Source organism: Gossypium raimondii, chromosome 13, assembly GCF_025698545.1.
Source record: "Gossypium raimondii isolate GPD5lz chromosome 13, ASM2569854v1, whole genome shotgun sequence".
NCBI lineage: Eukaryota > Viridiplantae > Streptophyta > Magnoliopsida > Malvales > Malvaceae > Gossypium > Gossypium raimondii.
Genome location: NC_068577.1, coordinates 1443331 through 1455170, shown reverse-complemented (window position 1 = coordinate 1455170; position 11840 = coordinate 1443331). Strand labels below are relative to the sequence as shown.

Genomic DNA, 11840 nt, shown 5'->3' with positions numbered 1-11840 from the left:
CGTTCAAGCGTGAAGGTTCACCTGAAATTTGAGAGGGTTTGAATATTAAGTTTGAAAAATGAGCCTAGACAAAAAAGGATTAGTCCTGATTAAAATATGAACCAAACTCAAGCTTAAATATTCAAGGCTAGATCTTGGTCTAACCTGTTTTTTAAGTTTGTAATATATTATATTATATTATATTATATTATATTATATTAATATATTATATAATTTAAAGCACATAAAAATTAAATCTGTAGTTAATACTATAACATAAACATTAAAACATATTAAGTTCATTATATATAAAATTTTAGTAAATGAAAAATATTAATTAAATATTAAATTTAAAATAATCTTATTTTTAAAAAAATTATAAAATAATATGATTAGGTCTAAAATGAATCAGATTAGTCATGTATAAATATGGGTAAACTTGAATAGAATTTTAAGCTCGTATTTCTTATTGGATAGAGGTTAGACAAATATAAAATGGGTTAATATCATTATTTAAACTCAACCAAAATCCAATCTAATCACGGTTGAAGCAATGATATAAAATTCCCATTGACCTATTGATGAGTAATGATGAGGTTGCCAACCAAGTACTCCAGAAACTATATTGTTACACAAGGAACAAGAAGAAGAAGAATTATTGTTTAATCCCTTTTTAATAATGAGTGCCCCCGCACTAATCATAACCTTTAATTTGTGTTTAAGTTGACTTATAATCCTTAAAGCATTCATCCACTCCAAAGAAATCTTCATCACATTCCCTTTAATCAAGCTTTGGGTCTATTTCCTAATCTAACCTTCATTTCATCAATTGCCCTTCCTAATTAAAGGTGCCAACTTAGGTTACCATTTATGTCCCATTTACTTTTATTAAATTAAAAAAAAAAAGTAATACATTACCGACAAGTGTTAGGTGTAGTGATAAGTCGACACACTACATTTTCAAAGAAAAACCAAACATACTCAAATCTTAAAAATGACATTGTTAGGAGGATAATCACGAATCCCTAAACTTTAAAACAAAAGTCTAAGCCTTCCTACCTTTTTCACACGTAAAAACTTATTCTTTTAAATTCCGAGTATTTAGATTCGAATTTTATTGTGCAGAATTATTTTTTTCAAAATTGTTCTACCCAATTAATTATTTAATTTAAGGTTGGTAATAGTTGATTTAATTATAAGTTAAAAAATTTAATGCATTAATTATATATAAAAGTAAAAATTTTACAAATATCATAAGTGATATTAGGCACGTTTTCAATCATATATTAACACATGCATATGCATGCGCAATCACTTCTAGTATTCATAGTTTACAACCCATCAAATACCATCCTAATATCAATACATGATATGATTAAAATATATAGGGACGCTAAAAGATTTCCGGATTGGAATTAAATTATAAATATTCGGATTGAAGAATTAGAGCAGTAAGTGATATTGTATTAGTTTGTTTATTTTTAAACTTGTTCGAGTTCAGTTCGTGTTTGTTAAGAGTTTTAAATTTGTGTTTTTATTCATTTGTTTAAGTTAAACGAATATGTTCACGACCATTAAATGAATATGGTTGTGAACATGTTCAAGAACAATGTTCATGAATAATAAACATATATATATATTTATATATAGAATAATCAAATATAAGCATTAATAATTATAGAGAGGAATCGCTTACACCAATGTAAAACTTAAGTAGTTTAACACTTTTTCGTAACTTTTATATGTTTAATATTTTAACAATCCAACCGTTAAATTTATCAAAATTTTTATGCGTGTCATACATATAAATCTAATATTTAATATTTATATGTTTAATATTTAAGAGTAAAAATTATTAAGAAAAATAAATGTTAGAAAATTTTAATTTATGTCAAACTTGACATGCATTATCTACATGATTAAAGCATGAAATATAATAGTTGGATTGTTAAAATATTAAACATACAAAAATTACGAAGAGTGTAAAACCACTTAAATTTTACAGCGGTGTAAGTGGATCCTCCCATAATTATATTATAAGTAAACAAAATAAGCCCACAAGGAATAATTATTTTATTAATATAGAATAATTAAAAAAAGTTTTAAATGATATATTAAAAGAGCTTTAAAATAACATAAAAGAATTTGTCCGTGAACATAAATGAACTGGACAGGTTTTGCTTGTGTCCCGTTCACTTAATAAACTAGTCTTAAAATCATATTCGCTTAACAGAAACGAAAAAAAAATCGATGTTTATTAAATACGTATTATTATATTAGTTTACTGTTTGTTAATAGAATAATCCCGAGTAAATTGATTGATATAAAATAAATTAACCTTATTGACATATGAAAGATGAGCTAAGCACATATCAAAGGAAAAAAAGGAAAGAAGAAAACACAAGAGTCACAAAATCAGCTGCAATGATGGGTCAAGGTGAGACAAAGAGACAGATTAAGATACAGATGACATGAAACAATAGCTGGTTTTGTCAAATGTTTTCCTTTTGTCTTCAAAGTTATGAAGGTATGGAGAGTGGATCAATGTTGGCTTTAAACAACTTGGTTTTTAACCATAATTCTTCCCCTACCATTACTTCATGTAAAAAGCTGCTTTTGAAAACAAAATATTTGATTTAGGCAGCAAATTATGAAAAAAAAAAAAAGAAAAAAAAAGAGATCTTGAATATAGATTATCAATCTTTAAAAACATTTTACAATGTAAAAACGATATTAATAGGGTACGTTGAGATAAAATTATAAAATTTTAAGTGAACTTAAATTAAATATTTAATTTTAGCCACTCCCATAATTTATAGTAAAGTTTTCATTTATTTTAAAGAGTTTTATTTTTACAAAATTTTACTCATTTTTCTAATTTCAAGTTTAAATTTGTACTTTTTTTATTTATTTGATGTTTAACTATTGTAACAAATGTGTATCAGATAAGTCTTTTCCACATATTATTATACTAGTAACCAACCGAAGCATAAAAAGCTTAAATTAACTTATTAATATTTGAGAGGGACTAAAAATTACATTTTCCCATTTAACCAAAGGCCCAATCCTAGCTTCATCCTTAATTTTCAATGGTCCCATTTCCTTAACAAATATGTGTGGTAAATAGGCAGGTTTTGATGTCACTAACACTAGAAGGCCTATATCCCTAGCATTACATAGTTATTGAAGAGTCTTCTCTTTTTTTGGCATCCATGAAAAATCACATTGGGCAACCAAGAATGGACAAACAAGATGAGAAGAAGAAAAAGAGATTATCGTGGGGGTGCATGTCTATTTTTCCAACCAACCAAAGTGGCATGCATGGACAAGAGTTTTCAATCTCTAATTCTTGCCCCCATTGTTTTCCCATAAAAAGAAAGTTACTCAATTTTCTTTTTAAAGTAGACCACAAAAATCAAAGTAGCTAGGTGTAAATTTGAGGGCCAATGGCTGTTTCTAGACATGCATGAAACCCCTGCAAAAAAAGCGAAATAATGTACATTTCATGTCCTTAGAGGTCTCTGATCTTTTAAAACTGCTCCATCGAATTATGAAATATTACAAAATAATATATTATTGATTTGTAATGTTGTGGTCACTTGTATGTTAATTAACCCTCTTAACAAAATGACAACGTGATACGTTTAACTCAATATTATATAGGGTTGATATCAAATTTGGCCTATGAGCTATAGTTAAAATATCTATTTGATATTTTTATATTTATTTTAATGACAATTTTAAAAAGAGTAAAAAATTCTTAGTTTCTTTTTGCAATTATAAGAAATAAGTTTTAAAATTTATTGAGCCAAGTTTTTGAAGTGGCCACTTTCACCATCAATATATTGCTTGCCATATTTGAAGTAAATTTTAGAACAAAATCTTTGCTCTTTGAATGATGTTGATTAAAGCAACTTATCTTAAAGATTGAATTGGATAGGATCAAGCAATTGGGTCCATTGGATTATGGAGAACGGATTGGGATAACATTAAACAATAAATCTCCAACAGTCCACTTTACATTGGTCTTTATTAGTATATTGTATTTTGTTATTTTCTAGCTAGTTTTTAGTAGGGAATTGATTGTAAGTGATCTTTAGTATGCTAGCAAGTCTCAAAAACTCTTATATATTGAGAGACTTTTATAGGTTTTTTCTTGAGTATTGAGAGCACTTAATTTCCATTGAGGAACGTATTTTGTGAGTACATTTGAGAGAGTACACAAGTTTTTTTTTTTTTATGTCTAAGTTCTTAGGGGAGAACTAGATAGAGTGATTAGGTCTTTAGATACAAAAGTGAGATTGCTATACCGAGAATGTGATAGAACTTGAATCATTTGTTGTATTGAAGATTAATGATAATGGATTTACTCACTCAGTTAGGTTCCGCAAACGTAGGGAAACCAAATTGCTTAAACAATCCTTTGTATCATTGTTTTACTTTGTTTTCTATTTTGTTCGTTGCAGTGGCAATCGAAGTGGCGCAGTTTTATTCAACATTTTAACCAATTAGCAACTGTTCGATTCAACAATTGGTATAAGGGCTTTCTTCTTAACATAGCTAGTGGTGTTTCCTAGTGTTATTGATTGCTAGATATTCTTATCTTTGACTACTCACCCTTTTATGTTAGATAGTGACAACTATGCCTATTGGAAGGCAATGATGAAAGCTCAAATCAAGTCTACTAATGAAATGGCATGACACTTTGTTCTCACTGGATAGCAAGCACCTATGATTGAAAATAAAGTTGGAAGAACTCCTAAATCTTAGTTGGAATGGACTATTGATGAGGAAAATTTAGCTAATTCCAAATCTAAATCATTATATGCTATTTTCTGTGGTGTTGACCAACAAGAGGTTAAGAGGATCTCGAAATGTATTGTTGCCAAGGAAGCATGTGACATACTTCAAACGGCCCATGAAGGAACCAACACAGTTAAACAATCCAAGATGCAGATGCTGACCACCAAATTCGAGACTTTGAAAATGTAGGATTCAAAGACCATCAGTGAATTCTCTACAAATGGTAGATGAAGTGCCCAGTTCTGACTTCGTTGCAATCGAGGAACTCCAAGAACAAATTGCTTTGCTCACTCAGAATTCCAACAAAGCTTTGAAGAAGCAATTCAGAAGATTCAAGAAGTTTGAGGCCACCAAAAGCATTCCCAAGAACAAATCCAAAGGTGTTGTTATCAAAAAAATATGTTGAGAAAGAGAAAAAGAAAAGAGTCAAATGCCACGAGTGTCAGGGATTTAGACCCATCCAAGCCGAGTGTGTTAACACTGAAGAAAAAGAAGAAATCATTCTGTGTGACTTGGAGTAATGATCTTTTCACTAGCAACTCCAAGTCTGATGAAAATCATTTTAGTAACTATGTAGCATTCACAACAAATGTCACTATAGGATCTGATATTGCCACTGATGTTGAATTTGAAAGAGACTCTAGAGAGGATTTTTTGTAGACATATAAGATCATGCTTGGGAAATGAGTGCAAGTGTATGATGTGAATGCTACATTGTTGAAAGAAAACACTTACCTAAAAAAGGAGAATGTTAAGTAGATCAAGAAAGTTAAAGCCAAAGAGTCATTACTTGCAGGAGAATTAATCAATCTAAAGAAAACTCAAAGAAAACTAAGTGACACCAAGCCGAAGCTCGAGAAGTTTAATTTCGATAGTGAAAAATTGGATGAGGTACTTGCTACTAGAAGCAGAGATCTAGGAAAAGAAGATTTTGGCTATGTAGATAAAGGGAAAGTTGTCATGAAGAGTCCTACAGTGTTTGTGAAGGCAACAAATTGTGTTGATCCAGGCGAATGCTCCAACAAATCAATGATGATCAAGACTGATAAAAAGGCAACCACTAATCATAAAGTGATTTGTTATTATTGCTATCAATTAAACAAATTAAGCTAAACTTTTTTTCCTATTGTTTTAAACACTACAAATAATATAATGATGGTGAATTGATTAATCGATTGTTATCCTGATTATATTGTTTGCCGCTCCTAAGTCCTAACTAAGAATCTTCTCTCGATCTAATCCTAATTTGGAATTACCAACTAAGTTCTTCTCTCGATCTCACTACCCGGTACAAGTATATCTAACTATCGAGGACAAACTCTACTCTCTATCTCGTTTATCTAGATTTTTCACTAAAGGCGTCAATTCTAGCGTATTAAGTATTTTGATATAATTGAACAATTAATTAATCAAGAAAACACATTAACTTAAACTAGCAAATAACTAATCAACCAACCATCACCAAATTTAGCACATAATCAAACTTAAATTTCAAACAAACATTTTATCAAATACATGGTAGGCATAAAATAAAAGTTAGAAAGAAATCAAAAATTGAATATAATAAATCACAAAATTGAAAAATCTAAGAAAATATAATGAGTTAAAATTACAAGTAGGAATTTAAATTAAACAAAAAATAAAGCTAATATCAAAATTGAAACCAAAATCAAACTAAAACTAAAAATTAAATGAAAATAATCTAAATATAAAATAATAAAAGAAGATGGGATTAAAATGCAATTAAATCCCATGTTAAAATAATAGCTTATTATGGACTAAATTAAAATAAAATATGAAGACAATTTGTTAGTCTTGTGTGGCTCAAATTGCTGTTCAATAAAATAAGAGATTGCTTGCAAGTCAAGTTAAACATAATATATTTTATTTCCTAAAATATTTAGCATTTATTAGTAAAATATATTTAGCATTTATTAGCATAATTTATTTGACGTACGAATTTAGCCTATAAATACGCTTTTTTACAAAATTAGAAAACACACCCATTAAAACACTTTTGGAGAATTTTGTGTTTACGTTTTGAGGGTTTTTTATTTTTGGGTTTCAGAGTTTAGTTTTTATCTCCATCTTTTGTACTTTTCGTTCTTTTGCCATTATAGTAAAATTATCTTTATCCATGTCTTTTTATCCTCTTTAGAGATGTTTTTCCATGTTAAATTTGTGTGTTTAATTTCTCAATTTCTTCCGCTATTTTTTACTTGTTCGTTACTTAATTGGGTTGATCTCCAACACAAATGCCTTAAAACAAACAACCCACATTACTTTTTGCACAGCCCATATAATTATACAAAATAATAAATTGTTTACATTTTTAATAAAATTATAAATATTCCTAATAATTAATTTGTTATATATCTAATACTTATATTTAAGTATTTTACTGAGTTAGCGTCATCCTTAATCGGGTTACCAACTCGGTTATGAAATTATAAAATTATTCATTCTTTTAAATTATAATTAATATTATTATGATTTAACACATGTTCAATAGTATTAAAATATAAGTTCATTATTTTTGTCGATTGATTCTTAGTTTAGTTGGTGTCAACATTCTTACTAGTGAAGGAGGACATTGATTTAATATTACAATGTTTAATAAATTCTTAAATAATTTGGAATTATATTACAATATTTTAATAATAAAATAGTAAAATAATTTGATATTTAATATAATTGATTAAAGAATATAAATAATTATTAGATAAAAAGGGTTTTCATTAACATTATGAGTATTACTTATTAAATACAATTAATTGAGATTAGTTAAGAAAAAACCAATATTTAATACAAGACTGATTTATTTAGAGGGTTTGAGCCTCTTTTATATTGGAGTCTTCCTCAAACCACTTTCCTCTATAAAAAAGAAAGAGAAGAGAGAGGTGTTTGAGAGAGAAAAGAGTAGCTCTATGGCTAACACCGCAGGTACTAGAGGAGGGATCCAAAGGGATCGCATTGATCCTTTATATTTATTTTTAAAAAGATTTTACCCTAATTTTGGATCATGCTATCCCTTTGGATTCCTCCTTTGGTTGCTTCAAATATATATATGAAAAATGATTCTCTCTTTCCTTCACCGCAAAAAATCATCGGAAAATATCCAGCCGGCTGCCGCCGATGACCTTAACATCCTCCAAATCAAGTAAGTGTTGGTTTCATAGTGTTTAAAATCTTTTGCATGTGTTTGTTTTTTTCTCACTTGAGTCTGGTAGGGTTTCTTTTCTGGTTTCTTCCTTTGTTTTGTAATGAAACCCAATGAACACATGGGATCTTGTTTCATGAAAATTTTGTAGCTCAGCCCTAGATAATGGAGATCGGTCCCCCAAGAAAATTATACTAGTTGTAAAAGCTTTTTTTTTAATTATTCTTTTTAGAAAATATGAAATTGATATTTTTTTTATAAAAAAAAAGGAAAGTTTGATGTATTTTTTCTATTATTTTTAAGCAACCCATATTTTTATTGTACTAAATTTTTTTTTTTTGAGATTTTAGAGGAATAAATGTTTCTATAATTTATTGAATGAAAATATTGTCTCTAGGAATAAGTGATGGTCCTGTCCTTGAATTAATGATTTCATAACCATTATGAATAAAACAGTGCCTGAAATTAAAAGTCAAATAGTTGTTTTTTCTTACATGCCTTGCACTAAATTTTTTACCTCATTTTTATTTTCAAGATAAATTATCTTAGAAACAGAGTAGCCCCTAGTGGCCCTAAGTTAATACCCCAAATCACATGTTTAAAGGACTTGAATTAGAATCCAAGGCAGTGGAAGTTTGGTATTTTAAGGACTTCTTTTTTCCCCTTTCCACTTTGGGGCCTCACAGTGAGTGTCCTAAAGGCAAAGGAATCACACACATGTGATGAGAGACCTTAAAAACAAAATGAAATTTTGCTCTAATTTTAAAGGGAAAAAAAGGTCTTTAATTTTCTTTTATTTATGCTCTTTATCCCTCCAAGCACATGACCCCCAGCATCCCTTTTGTCACATGGTGTTAAATAAAATTAAATTTTCGTATGTGCAATGAAATTAAAAATGGGGTGTTTGGGTTCATTATGACATTTAGAGTGTACAAATTGTCCTTGTGAATGTGAAATGTGTCTCCTCCTTTGACTACACAATCTTTATCAAAGGACACATAAACCATTTTTATTTAATTTTTTTTATATAAAAACAAACTTCCATACAATCAAGAAGAGAAAAAGCTTGGATGCTCCTTGCCAAGTGACCCCATCACCTTGACTTGCCTTCATTTTCTGAGAAATGCCGACAACCCAAAATTTCTTTCTGCTAATTTGCCAAAACACACGTTCCTCTTTTTTCTTCTTTTTTAAAAGTTATACAATAAATGAGTTTTTATATTCTTAGTATGAATAGACAGTTTAAGAGAGAAGATAAGATTTTAAGAATATAAAAGATATGTGGCTTGATTATGCATTGTTTAGTTTGGTGATTCGTTTTATTATTCATATATCTATAAAATATTAGAAAATATATTTCTATTTTTTTTAAACTTATAATTGAACGACTAGCGCAACTTGAATCCAGGTCACACCTGAAGCGGTGAACACCCTTGATCATCAGGCCATCACAAATTTTTTTTCACCTTAAGACTATTATTGTAGAGAGAAAATTTAATTATTCCATAAATCTGTGGACCTTTAAGAGAATTGCATCAAATCTTATGCACCAATTGACGAGCAATTTTACCTTAAAGATAAAAGGTTTAACTCTTGGCAACAATGTTAAATACCGATTTTTCAATTTTATTTTGAACAAGTGTGTGGTTCACAATAAGTTGTTGTTGTTGCTTCTAGTTTTAACAAAGTTTACAAATAAATGAATTATATATTTTTTCCCTAACATTTTTAAGTTAAAAACTTTAATTATTTTTTGTTTATTCTATTTACTTTGTTGGATTGCCATAAGTTCAATACTAGTGTTTATTTTTTTAATCAAAAATAATTTTTTATATTGATTTTTAGATAACATGACATCTACTCAAAATTATGAAACCAATGAGGTAAGACTTTTCCGAAAGGGAAGATTCCACTATCACCCTTACTTGTGCATGGTGAGAAACCTAAAAAATTTGATGGAACAAACTTTAAGTGGTGGCAACTGTGAAGTGTGTCTAGCATTTTCGGACACTTCTAGGCCCTTATCATAGTTCGTATTGCGACATGAAGACTTCAGTATCGCGACATCTCCAACAGACGACAACGTCACAACAAGAAGCATACAACGTTGCGATGACGCCAGGAATTCTAACTTAAAGCAGTTACGTAATTAGACTTTCAGTAGGGTTACTTTTCCCAGTTAAACTATGATTATACAATACATATTTTAGTATAATTAGAACTCTAATCTTAGCCTATGAAAAGGGCCTTAGTAACTTTAGAATAGACATCTTCATACGATCTTCATAACATCAAATTTTGAGAGAAGATCAAGAGAGTTTCGAGAGAGCTTTAAGGGAATTTTGTGTTTTAGCTAGAAAGTTTTGTTTTTCAGGGTTTAGGGTTTGTTTTGAATTTCTCCGTCTTGTACTCTTCGTTTTTTTGCTCATTAATGAAGTCTCCTTTGCCTGTAGTTTTTTATCCCCTTGATTGTTTCCACGTAAATTTGTGTGCCCAACTTTCTCTATTCTTTCTTTCTCGTTGCTTATATGGGTCGATCCCTAATGATGTTTTATTTGACCACCTTGAATTTGGCTAGGTTCTCAACTAAGGATGAGCAAAACTCTCAAAAATAGAATTTGATTCCAGAACAGTTGTTGTTGTGGATGTATGCAAGCATAATGGCTTCGTATGAAAAATTACATCCTCAATGGCTTGGACAATAAACTTTATGATGTTTATAGTTTCATTAATAGTTCAAATACACTATGGGAAGCTTTGGATTGAAAGTGCAAAGTCAAAGATGTGAGCTTGAAAAAATTTCATAGTAAAAATAAATTCTTGGTTTCAAGATGTTTGATTCAAAGTATGTGATAAACCAAGTTGAAGAATTTCAACTAATCTTGCATGAAATTCTTGTTGAAGGTATGGTTTCATGTGAATTTTTCCAAGTGGCTACAATTATTGAAAAATTTTCTTCTTGGAATGATTTCAAAAACTACCTTAAGCACAAGCACAAGGAAATAAGAGTTAGAGATCTCATTCTAGTTTGAGGATAGAGGAGGACAATAAATTGTCCATGAAGAATGAAAGTTATTCTTCAATGGCTTCAAAGGGAATTTCGATTGAATATGTGACTAAAACCCTTAATAAGAACCAATAGAAAAGGCTTTCCGTGAAAGGAAAAATGCATTGTTAAGAAATTTCATGGCAAATGCTTTGTATGCAACAAAATTAATCATCAAGTCAAAGATTGCAAAAATAAGGCTCCTTTTAGAAAAGGAAATATTCCTCAAGCCCATGTCATAGAGGTGAATGAACTTTCAAAGGAAGTTTCATAAATGAATTTGTCAACAATTGTCTTCGAGGTCAACTTGGTCAATAACCTTGGGCAATGATGGATTGACACTAGTTCCCCAAGACATTCTTGTGCTGAAAAGAAGATGTTCTCCACTTATAAAGAAGTGGATGGAGAACAACTTTTACATGGGGAATGCATCTACTTTAAAAGTCATTTTAAAAATGACCATAGTGGAACTTCTTACCCTGTACAATATACTTTATGCAGAAGATATTAGCAATATACTCCATGTAGAAGATGTTAGGAAGAATCTAGTGCCTGACTCATTGTTGATAAAAAATGGTTTTAAAATGGTCTTTGAAAATGGAAATTTTGTACTTAATAAGAGTGGTATTGTTACACCTATTTGCTTAAGCATTTGAAGCGTTTAAACATTACAAGATTGAAGTTGAAAGCCAACTAATGCACCTTATTCATCTCAATAAAATGGCATTGCTAAGCCAAAAAAACCAAACTTTAAAACAAGTGGTGAATACCATGTTTAAGTTTGGAAGCACATCAAGACTTGGGGTGAGGGGAGAGACTACTAATCACATCCCTAACAAAGTATGACATAAA

At 29.6% G+C, this 11840-nt stretch overlaps 1 long non-coding RNA gene across 1 annotated transcript; it reads left to right on the top strand.

Moving 5' to 3' along the window:
- The first annotated feature begins 7683 nt into the window (after nt 1-7683).
- Nucleotides 7684-10405, top strand: LOC105782790 (uncharacterized). Its single transcript, XR_001129911.2, has 2 exons — nt 7684-7942; nt 9788-10405. It is a non-coding gene; the product is annotated as an uncharacterized LOC105782790 (long non-coding RNA).
- Nucleotides 10406-11840: the final 1435 nt, after the last annotated feature.